The sequence below is a fragment of the Peromyscus californicus genome, unplaced genomic scaffold, assembly GCF_007827085.1.
Source record: "Peromyscus californicus insignis strain IS unplaced genomic scaffold, ASM782708v3 Scaffold_14__1_contigs__length_90479793_seg_2, whole genome shotgun sequence".
Lineage (NCBI taxonomy): Eukaryota > Metazoa > Chordata > Mammalia > Rodentia > Cricetidae > Peromyscus > Peromyscus californicus.
Window position 1 is genome coordinate 51,314,192 of NW_026294436.1, and position 24,655 is coordinate 51,338,846.

The 24,655-nt window shown below is 38.4% G+C and overlaps 1 protein-coding gene and 1 pseudogene across 2 annotated transcripts in view; one reads left to right on the forward strand and one right to left on the reverse strand.

The window, feature by feature from the left end:
* Positions 1-24,655, reverse strand: part of Pou2f1 (POU class 2 homeobox 1) — a 155,183-nt gene that overhangs the window by 92,466 nt on the left and 38,062 nt on the right. Inside the window, exon 2 of one of the 2 annotated variants that reach the window (XM_052737483.1) lies at positions 6,933-7,008. The exons of the other annotated variant lie outside the window; for it this stretch is intronic. The gene's annotated coding sequence lies outside the window, so the exon portion shown is untranslated. The remainder of the gene's footprint in view (positions 1-6,932; positions 7,009-24,655) is intronic. 2 annotated transcript variants of the gene reach the window in all.
* On the forward strand, positions 8,081-23,174 carry LOC128109921 (40S ribosomal protein S27-like; annotated as a pseudogene).

Here is a 24,655-nt window from a genome sequence, read left to right on the forward strand (position 1 = left end):
CATAAAATGGGGAACTCTAGATGGGTGAGCAGGGCATATTTAGCTCTCTTAGGCAGGCATCTCTTGTGTGCCCAATTCCTCCTTAACAAAACAAATTTTACAATACTCCCTTACTGAAGGAACAAGGAAGTTAAGGAGAGTTTGTGAAGCATGTATTTTATTTTTTTTATTTTTTTTTTATTTATTTATTTTTTTTTTTGGTTTTTCGAGACAGGGTTTCTCTGTGTAGCTTTGCGCCTTTCCTGGAACTCGCTTTGGAGACCAGGCTGGCCTCGAACTCACAGAGATCCGCCTGCCTCTGCCTCCCGAGTGCTGGGATTAAAGGCGTGCGCCACCACCGCCCGGCTGTGAAGCATGTATTTTAAGGCACCATTATTTCATGACGCTGGATAAAAACTGCCTAAATATTTTCTTTAGTGGGTACATTCCTCTAACAACCCACTTTCAATCTTAGTATTCACCTCCTCCAAATTGTAAGTATCAGATCGTATAAGAAATACACTATAGATAGGTCAATGGAGGTTTTTCTTATTAATTGTAAAATAGTCTTACAATATAAGATGACATTTTGCATTTAGAAAATGGGAAAGATCAGTATTTGGTACACACAGTGTAGGAATTCTGCATCCCTGGTTGACTATTATATATTGTCTTTAAATGTCTCCAGAATCTTGACCAGCAGAGAGCACTAACAGCCTCAAACAACAAAAGAGTTAGTACAGGCACTGACTTTCATTTGCCATATATTTTTAATGTCAAGCTATTTTTTTAATTAGCTTAACTAATTAGAATAACTGGTATAGCATTGACATAACCAAACCTAGTGCTCTCATCCATGTAATTTGGAGGTCATAGTCCTAATTCATGAAATTCTGAACAAGTTAGGTGTAATGGTACACACAAACCAAGTGTGGCAGCTAAAGATGGCTCAGTCAGTCAAGTGCCTGTTCTACAAGCATGAGGACCTGACTTCAGATTGCCAGCACCCACATAAAAAATAAACAAACCAATAAAACTAGGCATGGGAGGGGTAGCTACAATTGTGACCTGGGTGGGTAAAGACGGGTGAATCCCCAGAGCTCACTGGCCGGCCAGCCAGTCTAACAGATCAGTGAGAGGGGTCTCAAAAAATGAGGTAGGCCGGGCGGTGGTGGCGCACGCCTTTAATCCCAGCACTCGGGAGGCAGAGGCAGGCGGATCTCTGTGAGTTCGAGGCCAGCCTGGTCTACAGAGCGAGATCCAGGAAAGGCGCAAAGCTACACAGAGAAACCCTGTCTCGAAAAACCAAAAAAAAAAAAAAAAAAAAAAAAATGAGGTAGAAAGTGATTGAGGACGATACCTAACAGCATCTTCTGGCCTCCATACACACACATATGCACTTATACACACATAAACATGCACTTACACATACACCACATACAGGCACACACACACACATTTTTATTTTAGAAAAAAATTAAAGTCAAATATGTAACTAGTTCAACTATTTTGAACCTTAGAAAGTTCAGTTAAAATTGATACATCTCTGAACATTAAGCTACTACAAGATAGTTAATTTTCATTATCAGTTGACTGGACTCATAGTTACCTAGGAAAACACACCTGTGAGCCTATCTGTGAAGGTGCTTTCAGACTGGCTTACCTGAGAGAAGACGCACCTTGAATGTGGTGGCATCACTGCATGTATTAGGATCGCGGACTCAGTAAGAAGGCAAAGGAAGAAAGCAAACGGAGCAAGCAGTGTCTCCCTCTCTCCCTGCCTCCGGAGTTGGCACACAGTGTGATGCCTGGTCTCACACTCTTGTCAGAGCTAGAGCTAGTTTTACTGCTAAGCCTTGTCCAGCATGATGGACTTAAACTGTGAACTAAAATATACCTTTCTTTGCTAAAGTTGCTTCTATCAGGTACTTTGTTACAGCAGTAAGAAAAACAATATGGCTACTGTACTTGCCTATCTGTCTAGGATGTGCTTGACAGTTATTTATGTATGTGCATTTCAGAGTTCTTTAACATGAGTCATTTCATTTGCTTCTTACAAAATCTCGATAGCTGGGTAATATTCCCATTATGCAGACAATGCCGCATACTACCAAGGTGGCTAAATAACTTGGAGAAGGCCTAGGTATTAAAGTTACAAAAGCCAGTGAAATTGAAAATAAAGGACTCAAGCTACACTAAAATTAGCAATTAAGTCTGAATATTTATTATTTTTCATGTGGTAAGAGCCTCAAGCTTGAACCATGAAGACTTAATTTAGTTATTATACTTTTAGAAATGTTTTCCAGAGGTTTCTCCTGTAGTGTTCTGCTAGTCGGGTATAATAAGAACGCTCTAAATGTGGCCGGGAACTTCAAAAAGTTAGAAAACTACTTCATTATTGTTATTAGTCCAAAGCTTAATTGGAATTTCAGTCATTTGGTGAGAGTGGAATACAAATGTGTTAAAACTGTTTTCTTTAAGGTGTTGAGGGGGTGTGTGTGGGGAGGGAGGTTTAATACTGAAAAAGAGAGAACAACTTAACATTCTTGTTAGTCTGTTATAGTGGCAAAAACTTACTAAAATGTTATTATATAATACAAATGAAGAAAAATTTGTTTTCTCTATTTGAAAATTTCTTATATATAGTACTTTAAGCTCTCTATGAAAATGAAAACACTGTAAGTTTTAAAAAGGGTAAACCAAAGCTAAAACCTAAACAAAATACTAAAGCACTTTAAACAAAAAGGATAGCAAACACGGACACAAGTGAATACACAGAACAACTGAGCTGCAACACATTCACTAAAGCCTCCAGAGTGAGAGAGAAAAACCCACCCACCCTGAAGGCTATAAACTGACAAGCTCTTTCTGGCTGGCCACTGGCACATGGAGAAACCTTTTCTTCTTTTCAAATTTTTCTCAAGTTAAATTGGATGCAAATAAGCCAGGTGTGGTCCTAACAACTGTAACCCTGTTAGTCCCTGCTGAGTTTCCATAGTAACAGAAACAGCTGGTAATGGTAAAGAGGTTGTACTGACCTCAGACTGGTTTAAAGAGTTTCAATTGTTCAAATAATGATTGTGGTCTCTTAGTAAAGAATAAATACAAAATTATTTTTAAGAAGCTATCTTTGCTTGAAATATAAAGTAAAATAAGGTATTATTTTCTAATAGTCCTTAATAGTGACTTTCAGTTTAATAGCGGGGGTTTCTGAGTCTATTAAAAGTTAGGCCGGGCGGTGGTGGCGCACGCCTTTAATCCCAGCACTCGGGAGGCAGAGCCAGGCGGATCTCTGTGAGTTCGAGGCCAGCCTGGGCTACCAAGTGAGTTCCAGGAAAGGCGCAAAGCTACACAGAGAAACCCTGTCTCGAAAAACAACAACAAAAAAAAAAACAGAAAAAAAAAGTTAGAAGAAGCCAATCATCAAATTTAGGGGAAATGCTTTGACTAAAGAAGTTGAAAAAAGAAAAGAAAAATTTAAGTGAATGATTGGGGGGGGGGTGTTCCTTAATGTAATAAACAACAGGCAGAAAGACTTAACAGTTTTTTAAAGTTTTGATTTAAATAGTGTGCACCATTTTCTTAAATTAATGTGCTATGGCTAGGTCAACACTATCATCAGCATCACCTGGGAACTTAGAAATATAAAGTCTTGGGTCCTTTACCAGATCTACAAAATCAGAAACTGTAAGGGTGAGAGCTCCAGAATTGTGTCGTAACAAATTCTCTAGAAGATTCTGATACACACTACAGTGTGAGTGAGCATCAAACTTCAGAGCAGACAGATACATGAAATAAACGCAGTGAATTATTCTACTTCCTGGAACCTGAGTGACAGTAAGAGTAAAATGTAAAGAACTCACTAGCCTCCTGAAATGAGTCTGTTGGCTAGTATCCTCCTTGTCTTAAGAACATGAAGAGTATCCATGGTTGGACATGCCTACTTCCTACACATGCCAAATTATCAAGGGATAGATAACCCAAGAGTCTATGATTATTCAAGGAAAGGACGGTCTTTTGAACACAGGAAACTCCATTCACATTCATTCATAACTCATTTCTAATCATCTAGGTCTTCACACATGGGACAGAAAACTCAACCATTTATCCTTCTATAAGAACAAATTTTCCAAGCCAGAAAATGCATATATAGGGATAAGTATGAAGTATGAGCCACAAATGAATATCCTTCACTACTGAATTCTTTAAAAACATAAAAGTATGCATTTCTTTAGTATCTAACCTATTAGATATAGTCTCTACATACTACAAAGTATTTCTTTACGTTTCCAATGGACAGCATTTCAAAGAACAGCTAGGCTAGTAGCATTAAAGTGACCACAGACATACTGAGATAGTTAATGGAGAAAAGCCTCTGGGTAACTCAAACACACCATATACTGTTAAAAATAATGAACTCAACCAAATTGTGCTGGCTAGTTTTAGGTCAACTTGACATAAGCTAGAGTCAGAAACCTCAATTGAGAAAATGTCTCCGTAAGATCTGATTGAAAGTTATTTTATTAATTAGTGATCAATGCGGGAGGACCCAGCCCATTGTGGGTGGTGCCATCCTTGGGCTAGTGGTCCTGGGTTCTATAAAAAAGCAGACTGGGTAAGCCATGATGAGCAAGAAAGTAAGCAGCACCCATTGATGGCTTCTGCATCAGCTCCTGCCTCCAGGTTCCTGCCCTGTTTGAGTTCCTGCCCTGACTTCCTTCAGTGATGGACTGTGATCTGGAAGTGTAAGTCAAACAAGCCCTCTCCTCCCGAGCCTGCTTTTGGCCATGGTGTTTCAGCACAGCAAGAGTAACTCTAACTAAGACACCAATAAAGTCACTCTGTGAAGCTCATAATTTAAAAACTGCTAAATGCTTTCAGTACCACCCCACAAAATGTACTTTAAAAATGCAGTGGGGGCTAGAGATGTATGTAGCTCAACAGGAGAGCACTTGCCTAGTATAAATGGCTTGGGTTCAACCCAAGCATGGCAATGAAATAAACTACTTTAGGTAAATTTCAAGATAGGTCACAATTTATGAGAAAAATCAAACAAACAAAACAAACCAGAAAGACAAAGACATCCAAAGGAAGTGGTTTTCACCAGGATTATCTTGGGATCTGTTTATAAGTAATATGAAGAAATTGACTTAGGTAATATATGCAGGCATACTTTATTTTTTTATATCCTGATTGTCATTTCCCCTGCCTCCTCCCCTCCCAGTCCCTCTCTTGCACCTCCCCTCTGACCCTGCCCCCATCCACTCCTCTTCCATTTCTCTCCAGAAAAGAGCAGGCCTCCCATGGATACCAACCAAACATGGCACATTGAATGCATGCATTCTATTTGAGGGGGCATGCCATTGGGGATGGAACCTAGAGTCTCATACAACACGACAGAAGTGGTCTTCCACTGAGCCCCAGACAGTTGACTTTATGTACAAGTCAGGAGATACAGAAAGAAAAAAAAAATACACTTGTTTCCTTTCTTTTGCTTGCCATATTGTTTTGTAAAACTGGGGTAGTTGTGTGGCAGGTGTGTCTTACATAAATATTCAAGGAATGTTCTCCCCAAGGAATGAATTCAACTCTGATTTCTACTCTGAATGTATTGTCAGCAACTACTCCACTCTTGTGGGAAAAGAACTGCAGAAGAAGGAACCCTACCTGGGTTATCACTGCCTTAAGACAGCAATCAAGAATCAATAGGAAACGATTCCCAGACTCTTCCTCCTACCTCAAATCAGAACATTTGTTAAGTGTCAATGTTCTTCAGTCTAACACCCTCCCACTGAGCCATTTCAGCCTGAGCGTGTGCCAATGGTCTTGACTGACGGTGCTATCGCCACCGTCCTGCATTTCTGTTTCTGAAAACGATTATTAGCACACAAAGTATTGTTTTCCTGTGGTGTATTTCCAGCCAAGTGTGTTCTGTGTCTCTTCCCCACCTTCTCTCTCATCTCTTCTCTTTTTCAGCCTCCTTACCACTTGCTTCCTGTCACTGGGTCTTCTGTCCTATTCCCTCTGCTCAGCACTTCTTGCCACCTTGTGACCTCTCAGCTAGTTTCACGGCTTATGCCCACTCTCACATCCCTTATACACACACATACAAACATTCAAAGTTAGGAACTTCCTATGACAGAGAACGTGTGATTTTTGTCTAGACTGGGTTACCTCATTAATATACTACTTTCCCTACCTAACAATTTTCATGCAATTTCATTTTGCTTTACAGCTGAGTAGAATTCTTCTACGTATAGATACCACATTTTCACCATCTACCTGTTAGTGGAGCATTTCTATTTTTTTCTTAAGTGAACACATGAAATGTTTATAAATTTCTATTTATTGATTAAAAGATTTTTAGCTAAACTGTTAAGTCTAGCTTAGTACACTTGGTTGGCTTCCAGTATCTGACTAAATACTTTACCTTATTAATGAAATCCATATAACTAAAAGAGTGAATTCCTATGCAATCAGTTCTATAACTCTGATACAAAGAAACTATCAAAAGAAGTGTTCTGCTTCAGATAGCAAAGACTTAAGACAAATCAGTCATGATCCAAAAGCTTGGTTTAATAGAGAACTACAAGAAAGATTCAAAAGCAGAGAAGACTTAGACAAGGAGGACAATTTTGCTTTTAAGCTTTAAGACTTGTTACCATATGAAGTCCTGTAATGAAGGAAATGGGTAAATACTGGAAGATTTGTCAAATGAAAGGCTAGGTTCCCTAGAAATAATGCTAACCATCGACTTGGCCTCAGTGTCAGTTTACACGAATTCCAAAAGAATAGCAGGATAAACACTGCCCTTCCTCTGAGTTTCCACCAATCATCTTTCAGCATCCTATCCTGTCAACCTGCACATCCACTAAGCAACACTGCCTACTTATGTTTGCTCTTCAACAAAATGAAAACAGCAAAGCAGCCACAATAAATGCTTTCTGAATTACCTTTTGTAGAGAAGGGCAGCCCCAGAACATCTCTCCTATATAGGCTCTTCTTACTTCATATTCAAACTCACTCATTCTGCAATTACAACAAAAAATTCACAATGACCCTTAAGGGGATCCCTGATCTCCTTTACAGAGAAAAAAAAAAAAGGCCTTCCACAATGCAATCACAGCATACTACCTTTGGTAATAGATACCAAGGAACAGAGTCAACAGGACATTAAGAGAACTAGTTTATTTTAATTATGGCTTCTCAAGTCATTTTCATACTACACAAAAACCATGACAGAGATTTCAACAGCTTTTCAGTGTTCCAGAATAAATCTGATATAATAGTTGCCAATAACTCTCAAAATGGAAATTAGGGATAAAAATTCCACTGAAAGAGTATATAGACACTAATGTTTTAACAAGAAATAGAAAATGTTTTCATACATTTTTAGAGAACTCATGTGTAGAAACCTATAATTAACTATTCAATAAAGTACAGTTTATTCTAAAGAAATGATTATGTTTAAATTCTATTAACATGGCTTGGGGCTATAGGTTTGTCTTTATATTATCTTCTATATCTAAAAAACTATGCTTCTTTGGTATTATCTTTTGCCTCCTTATGTAAAAACATTGGTTTATTTCAGCTAAAGTTAACAAGTACTTCATGCTTTTACAATACAGTGGTACCATTAAGAATGTCTAAATAAAAATAGGCCATACAACACAGCTAACAAATCAAACATCGGAGATCAAATGTTTTAATGCAGCGTTGAGTTCTCCTGGTCAAATATAGAATAGAAATTAGCATTGTAAATCACAACCCTTAGGGAAGATAAGCATTTAAGCTGTGAAAAGCTGTTGTGGTTTTTTAATATCATTATAAAACAAAAATCCAGCCAGGGCCATGGTGGTGCACACATTTAATCCCAGCACTTGGGGAGGCAGAGGCAGGCTGATCTCTGTGAATTGGAGACCAGCTTGGTTTACAGAGTGAGTTCCAGGACGGCCAGTCTGTTCACAGAGAAACCCTGCCTTGGGGGAAAAAAAAAAACCAATAAATAAATAAATAAATCCTTATTGCGCATTTTATATATATATATATATATATATACACACACACATATACACTCACACATATGTATGTATGTATGTATGTATGTATGTATGTATGTATGTATGTATGTTCTCAGCACTCCAAAGACCATAGGAAAGTATGCCATACTCATTCACATACACCTAATGGCCTTTGCAATTTCTGTTCATTAAAGTGAGGACTAACAAGTTGGGTTCTGGCTATCTCAGTCTCTCTGTGTTTTACCCCCTCAGAAAGACTTTCTCTTAATATTTACTCTGTTCAACCAACCAACCAACCAACCAACCAACCACCCAAGTCACTCATTTCACCTAATTCTATTTTCTCTGCATTCTCACAATGTTAAAATTTATACACTTGTTTGGTTTCTGGTTTTCATCACCAGAACAAAAACATCCTTAGCACAGAACAGTAGTAGTTTCATTTACTATAGCAATTTCACATGTGTGGTAGAACCTGAGAGAGACTCAAAAATATTTGTGGATGAATGAAAAAAACGGTTCTGAGGAAGTCAACAAATATTCAATCAAGCATATTAGACTGAAGCCCACAATTAAAGGTTTGTTTAAAAGATTAGAACATGAGGAGAACACTCATTGTTGGTTTTGAATAAGGCAGCTAATAAAATTCTATATATTGTTTTCACAAACTCTCTGGACTCAACAATTACAAGCGACCAAACAGAATACTCTCTAGCAATCTCTCCTTTTCTGAAGTCAAAGCTATGAAGGACATTATGCACCTCCTGACTGTGATGCCTCTGGCCATATGAAGAACATCAAGTTCCATTCTGTTATATCTGTGTTTCTCCAGGGTTAGCACATATTCCTAAAAACAATAAACTCAGAACTGTCTTCTTTTTTTTTTTGGTTTTTCGAGACAGGGTTTCTCTGTGTAGCTTTGCGCCTTTCCTGGAACTCACTTGGTAGCCCAGACTGGCCTTGAACTCACAGAGATCCGCCTGGCTCTGCCTCCTGAGTGCTGGGATTAAAGGCGTGCGCCACCACCGCCCGGCCAGAACTGTCTTCTAATGAGCATGTAAAAGCTGAGAGTATTGTCATCAGTAAATTCATACTTAAATCTACAACACTAGTACTAATCTGATTAATTTCTTTTTCCAATCTACTATCCACCAAAATATAAATTTTAATACCACTTTTTTTCCTGTTTAGAAATTATTTCTCTGCCAAATCTGCCTAGTCATTTTTGCAACTTGTTCTGTTGCATTCCTCCCTGGAAAGTATTTTTAAGTTAATTTAAATAGTAAATTACATACTTATAACAATCTGAAGTTCACAGGGGAAAAAATCTACTTCTGTTGCCAGTTGTTTTGCTATAATTTTCTGATGCAAATTTGATCAAATCCCAGTTACATTTTTAATAATTCATTTGATGGATATAGCAAGTCACACTGCAGGAAGCTTACTCTTCGTTACTGCTGTACCTTCCTTCATCCAGTCTCATGGGAGTATCCATATTCATGACTTCCTGCAACTGCCCTGCTCCTCCCTCTCCTTTGTCCCACCTGGTTCCTGTTATCAGAAACTTTGAATATTCATATTTTTTCTCAACCTTCAAGATCTAGTTCCACCACCACTTCTTACAGGAACCTACCCTAACAACCTTATTCAGCTCTGAAGTTCTCGGAAAACACATCACAATGTCTGCCCCAAAGAAGAAACTCGGCAGCAATTGAGGTATAAACACTTGCCAAGGGTACTAGAGAATAAAATAATCCTTCTAAGGGGAATGAGGCTTAAATTGTGGTATCCTCTCCCTTATTCTGAGTTTTTGCAACTCTAGAGCTTTTATTAAGCTGGGTGGTAGTGGCTCATACCTTTAATCCCAGCACTCAGGAGGCAGCTAAAGTACATTGCTGCTGTTTGGTTTTTAATATGATAAACATTTATTGAACACCGGGTGTATCAAACACCATGCTGGACAGGCTTAACTATTCCCCTTCTAATACTAACAAAACACCAATAGAGAAGTCATTCATTGTTTTTACAGGTGAGAAAAAGGATATTCTAGCAGATTATCTTAATAAAGATGCTATTCACCAGTGGCAGAATAAAAATAAATCATCTTTAACTTAAAACTACTACTTTTTATACCAACACCATAGCTGCCAGGTTATTTAAAATAGCTTAATTTTCATATCTAAATAAAGAAAAATATGTGAGCATAAACTGAGTATAAGACAGAAAATAAGCCTATTATTTTAAAAATCTTCACAAGGTGTGTTCTGTAAGAACAGGATTTCCTATTCTGTCTCCAGACCAGAAGAGGTGCAGATTGTCTACAGGAGACGCACTAGGGTCTATCTGGGGGAAAAAGTGAAAGCCAGGGCACTAAGCTGTCTCTCATTCAACTACTAACAACTTTTAATCATTTTTAAGTAAACAACCAATCTATGAAATAAAAAAGCTTCTTTAAACATTCCATGGACCTCTTCAGGTTAGAAACATTCAACCTAATTTCTGATTAATACAAAAACTATCAATTTTTATTACAATTTAGATATTAGCTTGGAGATGTATATCGTTTTTAAAAACAGGTAGAGAGTTGAAATCATTAATCAAGGAAATAAAAATGAAGGAAGAAAAATTATCCTAGAACCCTAAATCAAAAATAGGTTAGAGGCTTTCCTCCCTACAAGAACATGCCTCTTACCAAGGATCTCCTTTATCCCTCTCCAGAAGAGGAAAAGATGAAACACAAGAAAAAGCGCCTGGTGCAGGGCCCCCATTCCTACTTTATGGACGGGAAATGCCCAGGATGCTGTAAGATCACCACGGTCCACTGTCCTGGCAGCCCACAGGCGGAAAAGCAAGGCTGACAGAAGGATGCTCCTTTGGAAGAAAGCAGCACTGAAAACACCTGATTCAAGATGAGTGGGAGGGGTTGGGGATTTAGCTCAGTGGTAGAGCGCTTTGCCTAGCAAGCACGAGGCCCTGGGTTCGGTCCTCAGCTCTGGGGAAAAAAAAAAAAAAAGATGAGCAGGAACCATCCCAATAAACACATTTTGGATAAAAACAAAAATACAATAGGTTAGAGGGCAGATAGGAAGAAATACTGAAGAATCTGGCTTGAATTTGCTGTAACTGAAACTTCACTACATGGCAGAACGAAACTGGTTAAAAGCATTTACTGCTGTTTAGTATAAAGATAAATAGCCACTTACGCTATTCTTATTGTTTATTAAATAGCAGTGAGGACCCTCTCCTTCATAACATAAGGGATGGAGGAATGCTTCATTAAAATATAGAAAAGGGCCGGAGAGGTGGTTCAGTGGTTAAGAGCACTTGCTGCTCAATCCCAGCATCCACATAACAAACCCAGTGTTCCACAAAAGCCTGTTACTCTAGCTCTGAGGAATCCAACACCTTCTTCTGGCCTTTGCAAACACACTTGTGCATCTGAACACGTGCACACACACTCTCTCTCTCGAGATACACAAATAAATAAGTAAACAAATAAAATCTTTAACTACAGAATACTCAGGGACCAAAGAGATAGCTCAGTGGACAAGAGCACTGACTGCTCTTCCAGAGGACCTGGATTCAATTCCCAGTACTTCCATGGTGGCTCACAACTGTCTGTAACTCCAGTTACAAGGGATCTGACACTCTCTTCTGGCTTCCACTGGCACCAGGCACTCATGTGATGCACAGACACACATGCATGAAAAACACCCATACACACTCAATTTTGAAGAACAAAGATTTTTCACGTGCTGATCTTAAATATAGAACACTGAACTACAAAGATGATCCAGTGGGTAAAGTGCTTGTTATACAAGTATGAAGACCTGAGATCAAGTCCCAGAACCCACATAAAGCTGACACATGGCAGCGTGTTCAATATTCCTACAGCAAGATGGGAGGTGGAGACAGGAGCATTCCCAGAAGTTCATGGGCCAGCTAGTCTGGAATACAAAGCAGTGAACAAGGTGAAAGGTGAAAACTAAGGCTGAGGCTGTCCTCTGAACTCCACAACTGTGCCATGGCACACCTACCTACACACACACACACACACACACACACACACACACACACACACACACAATTTAAAAACATTAAAAAAACCCCTGAATCTTGAAAATATGCAACACTACTTGAAATTTTTCATCCTTGCCAACTACAGAAACTAGCAAACTCTATCTTGTTCTTCTACCACGTTGACAACTATGAATCTGAGCATCATTCTTAAGTCTGACTTTTTTAACACAGCAGAAAAATACAGGGCCCTAAAGCATTCCTAACCCCATTTGCCAAATGAGGCTATCATTCTGGATTCCATTGGTTTTGATACTTGTACAGTGTTACCACTGCTTTGTTCTCTTGTAAATAGTCACCAATACTCACAGCTGTGGACTTGTTTCTCCTGTCAGTAATACCCACAGTCCTTTTCTGACAACAGTCCTCACCTAACAACTATTCTCATTCTAACATTCATTAGCAAACTGCCATGCTATAAAAGCATCAACATTCCCAAGTAGCTAGCATTTTCTGAGAAATAATTACACATAGTAACTATTTCAGGCCTTGTGGACTCATAATATGCCACATAATCACCTTGCCCTTTTTTTTAAACTTTAAAAACATAAAAAACTAAAGTTGGTCCTGGTGAATCAGGTATATAATCTCGGCACTTGAGAGTTTGAAGCCATCTTGGTCAACACTGTGAGATACAGGACAGCCTTGGCCTTGCTAGGAAACCCTGTCACAATAAAATAAAATAAAACTCATTCCTAATTCAGGGGCTTTATAAAAAATGGTCACAGTGTGGACTTAGTAAAATATCAATGACTTATGATGCTGAATATATATATTTTAGTAAAATTTAAATGAACGATTCAGTTCCTGTCTTTAAAAACTGTTCACAACACAGTGGAAGAGGGAATAAGTAAAAGAGACATTCAATTCCACCTATGTTTATGATGAATAAGGTCTGCACAAGATAAAAGCTTATGGCAGACACTATTCTAAGAGTTTGACAGACATTAACTAGTTTCTTCTCACAAGAACAGCCATGTAACTTCTTTTATTATTCTCATTTGCATATAAAAATAGAGAAAAAGAGTACTAGGTAGATTGATCAAGAACACCTAGTAGCAGAGTCTAACCATATCAGTTTTCTTACGTCTCCACTTGAAAGCCAAGAATATCTTAGTCTTCAGGTTTTTATCTTTCTTCAATCAAATAAAACAAAGCTTTCTTAAATATACTATTTTATTAATCAGTTACCTAGAGTAATATACAGATATTCAGAAGATTGCTATTAAGAATTTTATTGTAATATCTACTTTAAACAAATGCTCTTTATAATTTTCTACCTCCAGGAGAGAGAGAACATATGCAGAACACATGGGAGATTATAGCAAAGCTGGCTACATTTATCGTCTAGTTTGCATGGGGAAAGACAATGCTAAGCAGGTAGAACTTCTGTTTTAGGAACACATTTGCATGTACCATGCTGAGCTAAACATGGTCGAGTTAATTTGTACTCGTATCTTTGTTCATTGAAGGTAGATGAGATGGCAATAATATAAACGGAGGTTTCCATTGGTCGCCTCTATTTTACCCAGCATTGACCACCATTTCTTAACCTTAGCATTATTGAAATTTTAGGGCATATTTGTGGGGATGGGGGCTTCTCTTGTGCATTGTAGGATGTAGAGTATCAAACCACTAAAAATTATTAGTGACCCTTTCTCCAACTATGGCCATTTCAAAAAACAAAGTCTCCTCCAAAGCCAGGCACCAGGATTCCTAACTACTCAGGAAGCTGAGACAGGAGGACTGGACCTTAGCCCAGGAGTTAGAGGCCAATCAAAGAAACTTAGGATTTCATCTGAAAACAAAAACAAGAATGTCTCTAAAGCATCAATGCCATTGTCAGTTCAGGGTACTGCTCTAGACATACCTACTTGCTTAGCCCTCCCCTGGTTTCCCTTCCAGCCAGACCTCCCTAACTCTAAATCCTAGAGTGTCCTTTCACATTCAGCATACCAATCTTTCGTTGCTTAACTCTCCTAAAACTTCCGTCATAAAAATCTCAGGTACATCCCGATCTTCTAAAATGACAAATATTTACATGCTAATGGCTAGTACTCTACAGTACACAATTTCTACTTAATCAGGTCTTCAGTTTGCCAATAAATTTGCCTAACAACATGCTGGAGTTGTTTTTAATTGTTGAGCTGGCTTTAATATCCTTCATTTGTCTAATATTTTGTTCTTTAACAACTACCATTCATTGAGCCCCTACTCTCTGGACCAGTAACTTTGCGCACTATCTCAAGAAAGTTCAAATTATAGACAAGGCAATTGAGACAGACGAAGGAAGTCAGATCTCTAGAACCTAGTCTTAGTCCTACATCATCCTGTTTCCCAACTGTTGGCAAGTAACTGCATCTGTACCACCTACCCAAGATTTTAAGACTAAGACTGAAGAGACCATATATAATCTCAAGGCTTGGTTTGCATCCCCCACCCCCCATAAAAGTGAGATAATAGTTTGTACAGACTGGTGTTCTCTGGGACAGAGATAGTATTTTGATTCCCAACAAAGCCTAGGACACAGTTGTTCCTAAGTAAGTACTCTCTCAATGAATGCTTAAAACATACAAAATCCTTGTAACATCCAGTTTGAAGTTCTTGGATTCTTTCATCCCCCTGGTCCTTAAGTATCCTGTTTCTCGACTTTCCTTTTCAGTAAAGAGTTATTAAAGCATCATAAATAATGCCACATATAATACATACTGATCATTTTTGTTTGTTTTGTTTTGTTTTTTCGAAGCAGGGTTTCTCTGTGTAGCTTTTGGAGCCTATCCTGAAACTTGCTCTGTAGACCAGACTGGCCTCAAACTCACAGAGCTCCGCCTGCCTCTGCCTCTCAAGTGCTGTTTTGATGCAAGGGTAGAAACCATATTGTTTCATAATCATTCTCTTAAAATCCAGAACTAGTCTTGGCCAAGGCTCGCACCTTCCATCCTTCCTTCTCTTTCTTTCTTTGAGACAATGTTTCTCACTGTGTAGCCCTGGCTGGCTCTGAACTCAAAAGATTCACCTGCCTCTGCCTTCCAAGTGCTGAAATTAAAGGTATATACCACTATACCCACTTTTGGCCACAGTATAGTAATCTGTTATTTTCAAAACATATATGACAACTTTTAAATTATATTTTAAAATAAAAAATATTTTGTTTTGTGTGTTATGAGTGTTTGCCTACATGAATGTATGTGCACTATGAAATGGCCCCGAGGCCAGCAAAGAGCACTGGATCTCCTGGAACTGGAATTACCATGTTCTAGGCTGTTTGTGAGCTGCCATGTGGGTGCTAGGAACTGAATCCAGGTCTTCTGCAAGAGCAGCAACTGCTCTTAACTGCTGCTGAGCCATCTCTCCACTCTGTAAATTCTCTTCTCTGGTAACTGCTTGAAAACCAACATCTTAGATATAAAATGGATTATTTTTCTCCCAGTTTTAAACTTGTACACTATAGTGTTTTTTTGCCCTTTTGTCTTATTTAGACAATCACAGCTATGTGTTTTGTTACTGGACTAAGCACTCCCAAATACTTTACATCAATAAAAGTAAGATTGGTTTACAAATGACCTTGAGAGAACTGTGTAACTTACATTTCTTCATCTAAAATAAACCAGAGCCAAATGAAGACTTGAACGCCTCGCTCTCCTCCCAGGAGGATGGAAATTTAAAGTATTTAGTTTGCTGATGAGGATACAGGACACTTTGAATTTGATGCCTTTGAAAATAGGGCTGTGTTGTTACCTGGCATTTTAAAGTACTTAATACACATGAATCCCATGTGTTCTTCTTTAATTGGTACAACACAGCATGTTATCAAGCACATATAGACAATAAATGCCATTAACTTGAGGACTGTTTGAAATCTAAACTGGATTTAGCATAATTTATTTCAAGGAAAGTGTTGGAAAGAAGGACAAACTGGGGGAAAAAGGAATGAAAGAAAAGGGGGTGAAGCTGCAACCACTAAGAGACCATGAAGGAAAATACTCGGCAAGAGGAGTCAAAGGTTCAGAGTAGTCTGAACTAAATCCTTTCAATGAAAAGGAAAACTGGTCTATAACAAACCTTGACTTCTCTGTCTAACAAAGTAAGGCTCATGTAAAACCCTAATGTCAATGTGAAAGATTCTCTTTTTAAAGTTAATGATCACAGTAGTTTACACTTTCAATTTTGGCCACACTGGCACAGGACTGACTACAGAAATCATTTTGTTAAGAGCATTATAACATGTTCATTAGTGGGAAGTGGTCAACTATTTTTCCACTCTCTAAAGGAACTGAATAGACTAGTTATGGCCTAGAGAGATGGCTCAGTAGTTAAGAGCACTAGCTCACACAACTGTCTGTAGTTCCAGTTCCAGGGCTCTGACAACTTCACACGGATATACATGCAGGTAAAACACCAATGAACATAAAATAAAATTACATACAGAAAAAAATTAACTAGTTATAAAACAAATGGCCCCTGAAAAAATAAAGCCCAAAAAAGTAAACGGAATCTTTAAAAATAGCTCAGACACCCAGCAGCTGTGCTCCCCGGCATGTTCACTTTTATCATCACAAGCCAACAGAAGCAAGCATCATTTTTTTAAAAGGTTTTATTTCTCTCTCTCCCTCCCTCTTCCACCCCCTCTCAGTGTGTGTGTGTGTGTGTGTGTGTGTGTGTGTGTGTGTGTGTGTGTGTGTGTGAATGTATGAGTATGCACGGCAGTGCAGGACCGCTGGGATTCTCTGGTCCTTGTGATTGAACAGTAAGTGCTCTTAACTGCTATTCCAGCTTAGCTTTATTATTTTTTTATATCACAAATTTATAGCATTCTTTCATACAAGACATTATTGCCAGGATAGTTCTTACTGTTTCTGGTTCCCACTAAGCACTTTTTCTTCATTCTGGACCAGCAGCCCAGCTATAAATTTCTCCCTTAGCCCCTCAATCCCATCATGCATTTGTTTTCTTTGGGACACTTAGACTATAATTCCCTCTACCTAGAACTCCACTTCTTCTTGCACTAAGTTCTATCCCTTATCATTTCTAAAATCTTTCTCATGTTTTTTTTAAAATAACTAAATTATCAAGTATTTTCATATTTATGTGGGTTGCAAGGGTGGGTCATTCCCGCAACCCTAATACTATACATTCTATCATGGAGAATACAACATCTGTAAGAAAAAGAAATGGGTTGGCATAAATCTATATTGGTAACTTCTAACAGCTCCTGCTTACAATCAAGGGCAGAAGTCAGTTGCATTACACCTGTAAAACAAACACTGGATTTCTTCATCAATGCATCATTTTTTTAAATCAGTTTTACACGATACCTACCACCAGATACCAGGGATGTATCCTACATGTTCATTAGGCACTGTCAGCCTTATGTATATTCTGTACCATTATGGTGAAGAGGAAAAAGAACACAGGAACATCAACCTTGTTTCAACAGTACTGAATATCTTTAGAATGCGATGATGGATAACACTGACTGTGAACTTGACAGGATCCAGAATGATCAAGGAGACAAGACTCTGGGTATGTCTGGGAGGGATTTTCTAGATCAGGTGAATTTTAAAGTGTCCTTCACCTGTGGCAGCACTACTCCATAGGCTAGAATCCCAGACTGAATAAAAAGAAATGAGCTTAGTGCAGCTTCCTGCCTGTGGACACAATGTTACCAGTGCCTCCTGCACTTGCTGACATGACTTCCCTGCCATGGACTGTGCCTTCAAACTGTGAACCAAAACAAACCCGTCCTTCCATAAGTCACTTCTGCCACAGCAGAAAGCAAAGCAAAGCAAAAGCAAAGCCACCGTCTTGGTAACTTACCTATCTAATACAGTCAGGCATTTTTAAAGTGATCTTTTTCTTTGTAAAGTGCTTACTTACATCTATTGTTCCCACAACTTGGGAGACTAGGCAGGACAATTAAGAGTTTAAGGCCAGAGTAGGCTGTATACCAAGAATCCCCTCAGAAAACGAAACCAAACAAAAAAGTGTTTTACTCAAAGAGATACATCCAAATATACAAGCGTGTACCCAGGTGATTTAAAAATAAATTTATTATCATAGAAAGATCAATGGAAGGTTGGAGAAAAGCACCTAAAGTCTGCAAAATGTTTAGTGTATTACAGACCCTCAAATGTTTGTTAAATTAAAGCAAAACTCCTATATCAGCCTGAATTCTTGTAGATAACAGGTAAAAACAGAAAGAATGGAGTTCCCAGATGACTTTTAGTTTCAAAATTGCATCACATGACATTCATCTTTGAGGCCTACACAGATAAATTAAATCCCCTGAAAGTAAAATGTATAGACCAATGATAGAGACCCTGAGTAAACAGATAAAGTCAACCTAGAGTTATTAAATCATCATTTATAAACTGTCTACCATGTGCCAGGTACTGAAGATACAACAGTGAATAAAACACACCAGTTCCAACCTTCTTCGGTTTTTAGCCCCACCACAGAGATATACAGAACACTGACAAAGTCTATGAAGAAAAAGAACTACCACGGAATCACTGTAGCAAGCAGTTTTTATATGGAAACTGTCTTTGTGTTGAGATGTAAAGAATAAAATTAACGCAGGGCGGCGGTGGTGCACGCTTTTAATCCCAGCACTTGGGAGGCAGAGGCAGGTGGATCTCTGTGAGTTCGAGACCAGCCTGGTCTACAGAGCGAGATCCAGGACAGGCACCAAAACTACACAGAGAAACTCTGTCTCGAAAAACCAAAAAAAGAATAAAATAACAAGTGACTAGGCAAAGAGAGGTGGAAGGTCAAAGCAGGGTATCTGTAAGAATCTGGACCCAGGCCTACGTGGCTGAAGTAGAGACAGGAGACAGAGGTGAGGCTGAAGAGATGGAATGGGACGTATCACCTAAACTGCCTAAGGTATAACCCTAGGGTGATTAAATTCACCCTTTCTTGACAAAAAACACTGTTGCTTCAGTATAGGCCAGTTACAGGAGGGTTACAGGTGTGCCTGAGGTGTTCCAGGAGGGAGAGAATGGTTAACTATGCTAGGATAAGAGAGGACACGGATTTGGGAAGTAAAGAGGAGAGTGTCCTTTCCTTGGGCATGAATAATGTAATATAATATTCTTCACTGAAATACAGGACACAAGAAAATGCCAGGTAGTATCTGCAAACAGTAACTGAGGCCATGAGCATGAATACACTAGGCTGCAGAATGAAAAGAAATGGAGTCCTAAAATCAAGCCTTCATGAATCCAACATCTAAGGACAACTAAAGGAGATAAAACAGAAGTTATCAAGGAGATGAGAGGAAACAGAGAGGGCATGATTTCAGGTTCCAGGGAGGGCAGTTTCAGAAAGAGAGTGGGCAGGGGTGTCAAAGAAGGAGAGGGCTGCGTAAATCAATGTTCACTGTACTTCCTGAAACGGTGGTCACTCCCGCCAGCAAGACTGTACCCACTCCCAACAGCACCAATTGGGGCCTAAGTGGTCAAGTACCTGAGCCTATGGGGACATTTCTCATGGAAACCACCACAGTAACTGGAAAACGTATTTACACATACACGAAAGTCCTCTACAGAATAATCCTTAAATCTGTATAAAGTAGCCACTGTAAAGTCAAAGAAATTACCACTTTCTCACTCTTGTTACTATTTGGATATGATAAGGGCTGAGAAAACCTAGCTATGAAAGAAGTCTCATTTTTAGTTAGTAGCAGGTCGTTCACCCAGAATAAATCTGTTTAATCAATGGTTGCAGCTTCTGGTTTTGCACACAGAGATCATTCAATCATAAACAATATGGTCCAGTCAGGCTTGATTTTTCAGGAAAGGGGAGAAGGCAAAAATAAAAAATAAAAAAATTAACACTTCAACTGTGGCTTTTCTATTTCTACCTAATAATTTCTTCTGCTCTATTTTTAACGGTTTTTATTAGTGTTTGTGCAAGACACATGTTTGTGGGTGGCCAGAAGGGGGTGTCAGATCCTCTGGAACTGGAGTTATAGGTGATGTGGATGCTAGGAACCAAACTCAGGCCATATAAAGAGCAGCAGCTGTTCTTAACTGTCAAGCAAACACTCCAGTTTCTCATTCTGTATTTTAAATCTCTTATTTTTACTGTCTGAAGCAGGTGAAGCTTAATTGAAAAAAAAAATAAGAGAAATGGACTATAAGTTCAAATTCTAGTGCATACATTACTCCCTTCACTCAGGCAACTCAATAAATCCTAACAAAAGTTATCCCAAGTTCTCATTCAGAATATTACAAGAGCTCCCTGTTACTCCTAACAATTGCCACAATTCTGCTAAGTCTGACAGGGAAAAGACAGCACACACTGGCTGGCCCTAAGACCAAGAGAAAAATAAGCCAGTGTTTACAGTATAGGTTTAGAATGTGATCATTTAGTATATCTTCTTTAAAAATTACTCATTTATTCACTGTGTGGTGCACCAGGGTCAGCAGGTGGACGTCAGAGGACAACTTGCAAAGGTTGATTCTGGCCGGGCGGTGGTGGCGCACGCCTTTAATCCCAGCACTCGGGAGGCAGAGCCAGGCGGATCTCTGTGAGTACAAGGCCAGCCTGGACTACCAAGTAAGTTCCAGGAAAGGTACAAAGCTACACAGAGAAACCCTGTCTCGAAAAAAACAAACACAAACAAACAAGCAAAGGTTGATTCTGCCCTACTACCATGTAGGTTTTAGGAATCCAACTCAGTAGTCAGGCTTGACAGCAAACACTTTCACTACCGTGTCATCTGGACAGCCCTCACTTTATAGTTTAAAGCACCTAATTTATAACTTTTGGAAGTCCTAGTACTTTTGAGAAGGACTAACTGCTCATCTCAATGTACTTGGCTCAAATGGAGCAAAAGCTTTTCCAAACAGCAAATAGCAATTCTAATGTTCAAGTTCTTGTAACTTTTCCAAGTGCCGATAAAGACAGAGCTACAAAATTCTCAGTAGACCTGGAACAGCAAATTAGATTGACTTCTGAAAATTGTTTATTTTTCACAATTCAAATGAGAGAATCTAACTAAATAAATACTAAATACTCTCCACCCTCAAGTCAGGTATAATAGCTCACACCTATAATCCAAGCACTGGGAAGCTAAGAGTTGTGTGAAGCAGGTGTGTCTTTCATGAGTTCAAGGCCAGACTGGGCTATCTATGGAGAGTCTATCTCTAAAGGAAAAAAAGAAAAAATACCCTCAACCAAGGGAGGGAGTATTATCAGAACAAAAACATAATATTGACTCGTCAGGTATTATGTAGAAATAATGAAATTATTTAGTGGGCAAAGCATGTATTCCTGATGAGTAAATATAAGTATAAAGGATTTCATTAATGGCCAAGAACTTCTAGTTTTAGAAAACATGCTACATTTCTATGACCAGCAAAGTTCTAAAGAGCCAGGAAATAAACATAATATTTAGCTTTTATGGGCCATATATTCTCTGGCACAACTATTCCATACTATCATTGCAGCCCAAGAGCAGCTAGAAATACCAAAGACAATACACACACAATTTGGAGTATTTCTGTGTTTTGATTCAAGTTTAATTATGTCTGTTAGCACTTCGATTAAAAACAATTTTAATATGCCATAAAATCTTGTTTCTCCTAATTTTTTACACATCTGAAAACATAAAACCAACCCTCACCTCTGGACTAAGTAAATACAGAGAGCATGTGAAACCAGCATAAACATATCATTGCCCATGTGTGTTTTCATCAATGCCTGTGGAAATAAAAAATTGTTTCCCTCTTGACAGTTCACTAATTTCTTTTTTCCATTCCTGGTTATACATGTTTCAAGGAAACTTTCTTAAGTTATCATTTCATTACATAGCTCCTGTCCTTGTACATCTCTCTCCCTAGGGCACAGCTTGAATGCTTTTAAATCAAAATCTATCCATGTGAGAGGGGGAAAAAAGAAGCCACCCATCTCAACTTTTTATAAATCCTACTACCTTGAACTACTGTAAGGCTTCAAATCTTTTCATGCTCAATCTTTTAATAAATATAGGTTTGACCAATCTTATTATTCCCTTTCTCTTTCAACCATCATTTAATTCTATACAATGAGACCCCTGTGAGGCCTTGGCAGCTAGAGAAGGAAGGTTTTAGTCACAAATACATTTAATGTTTAAAATCGCCCCAGCAACTCTTTAAAAAGCTTCTAAGAAAGCTCAAAAAGAAAAGTTGACCCACTGTTCTAAACTGCTTCTATCAACACTTTCTGAGGTGTTCTTTCTTAGTTTAAAAGTTACTGTTTACTTGATTTTTCTAATTCTGCTTTCTAAGGTTATAATAGGACAATGATATAAAATGTTTTAAAGACTTAACATGCCTTTAAATTTAAAGCTGTATGGTTCTAAAATGTTAAACTATTTAAAACAATGTAAGTTCAGCTTAATTTATAGTCTACTATATAAAATGTTAAAGTCAACACTAACTTGGAAAGTTATAACAACAATGCTTGGGAGAGAGGAATCATGTTTATTTCACAGCAGTAACCCTACGTGTGTGAACTGCATGGATGTGCCGGCTCTCATGCAGGGGACTTTCAGATTAGCAAAGAGAAACAGCAAGGGTTTTAGTGACAGGCTGGACGGTAGGGGCAAAACTGTGTATTGAAATGTGACGGCAGGAGATGGAGCATGCAATTAAAGAACGAGATTTCACTCTCCATCTCTCAACAGCAAATGCTTAAATGTACCCATATGAAAACTATTCCGTGAATCCAGCAGAACAGTATCAGTGAAGGCCCTGGAGGAGTTCAGCGATCTGTGTGTGACTGTCGTGTTTCTCCTGAAGACAAATGCCACCCCAAAATAACAAAAGGAGAAAAGCAATCCAATGGGCGACCAGAGGCAAAAGCAAGACAAGAACAAGTCTCTCTCTCTTGCCTCTTAGAGTCCTGGCTACATCTTTAGAACATTCCATGCAGCCAACAGAAACGGTAATTTCCTACACAACGCAAAGTGAGAGGTTCTTCCCTTTTATTTTGCTGCCAAGTATATAGTCTGAAGGATTCTAGCTTACTATGCCCTCAAATCATGAGACTATTCATGATTCTTAAAAAGCAACAACTAGGGTTTGCAGAAGGTCAAAACATTTTTTTCAAATATTTAACACACACACACACACACACACACACACACACACACACACACACACACACACACACACCCCAATCACATTAAGCCAGGTTTTATAGTAATGAAAAATTTAGGACAAAAAAGTTAAATATGTTTGGTAGTTTTAATGTGAATGTCATGTAGAGAAGGAAGTCAGAACATCAATTTCACCTCATAAAAATTTCAAAATAAAATGTCACTATTTCTAGAAAAGGTTTCTTTAATGTCTTTTAACCCCACTAAATCATATCTATAATCCTAAAAGGGCAGCCCCATCATGCACAGTGAGTTCAAGATAGCCTGCAAATGTTGTCACAAATTGCTTACTGTAAGTTCAGTATTACAAAGAGACTCTCTATGCTGCTAAAAGGTCAACTTTTACTCTTTTCTACATTAAAATAAATGTTTTTATTTTTAAATTACAGTAAAAAGACATCCTTTCTCCTTCTGACATTCTTTCCATCTCTTTATTCCCTAACAATCCCACAAACCATTTATTGACTGTTCAATTTCTTTCAAAGAATAAAAATAAATAAAACCAAAACCCAAACCTCCAGTCATCAGGTACTCCATCTTTGCAGGAGAATAAGGAGGCCTATAGCTATTCTAACACACTTGGTTACTGATGGTCTTTTCCTCTATAGTTAACTGTGATCAAAAATCAAGAACCACATACTCCTTTATAAGTGCAACTGGCATTTTCAGCAATATTTAAACAACTGTACCATAAGCAGACTTATCTCAAGTGTATACAACATGAACTTGCAGCAACTTCTGGCCAGGTATAGTTGCACACACCTATAACCCCAGCAACAGGGAAGTGGAGGCAGGGACATCGGGTATTCAAGATCATCCTCAGCTACACAGTGAGTTCAAAACCAATCTGAGCTACATGAGACCCTGCCTCAAAAAAATAAAAGCAACCAATTTCTGTACTGTTTACCCCAACTCTATTTGCCAATTAAGCTTTTTCTTCCAGTCTTCAGTTCAATTCCAATGAAAATACACAGCAGCAAACTTATAGATAAGTCAGTTCAATTCTGATGAAAATACAGAGTAAGTCATGTACATGACACCAAAGAGTAAACATGCAGATTACCAGCAAGTTCTCATTTAAAGACTGCACTCAGCAATTAATTTGTAACATCTGCCTATTCTGTTGCATGGACAAAGAGAAGGAAAACTAACTTAAAAATCCACAGTGAATGTAAATCAAAGTTATAACTAGCACAGAGTAGAATAATACCATACGTCTTTGGTTCCTTCCACCTGCCCTGGATTCTTGGGTTGCAGCTTATCTACCAGCTAATTTTCTCTTCTTGTGGGGTTTTACTTGGTGTGCCTCGCTCCACTTCCATTTCAATCTCTGTAGTTTTTAAAAGGACATAAAGCAACTGTATTAAGAATGCCTAAGATATCAAAGACCTAAAGCTTCACTGGTTGTGTGTGGCACAGAAGGAAGGGGAGA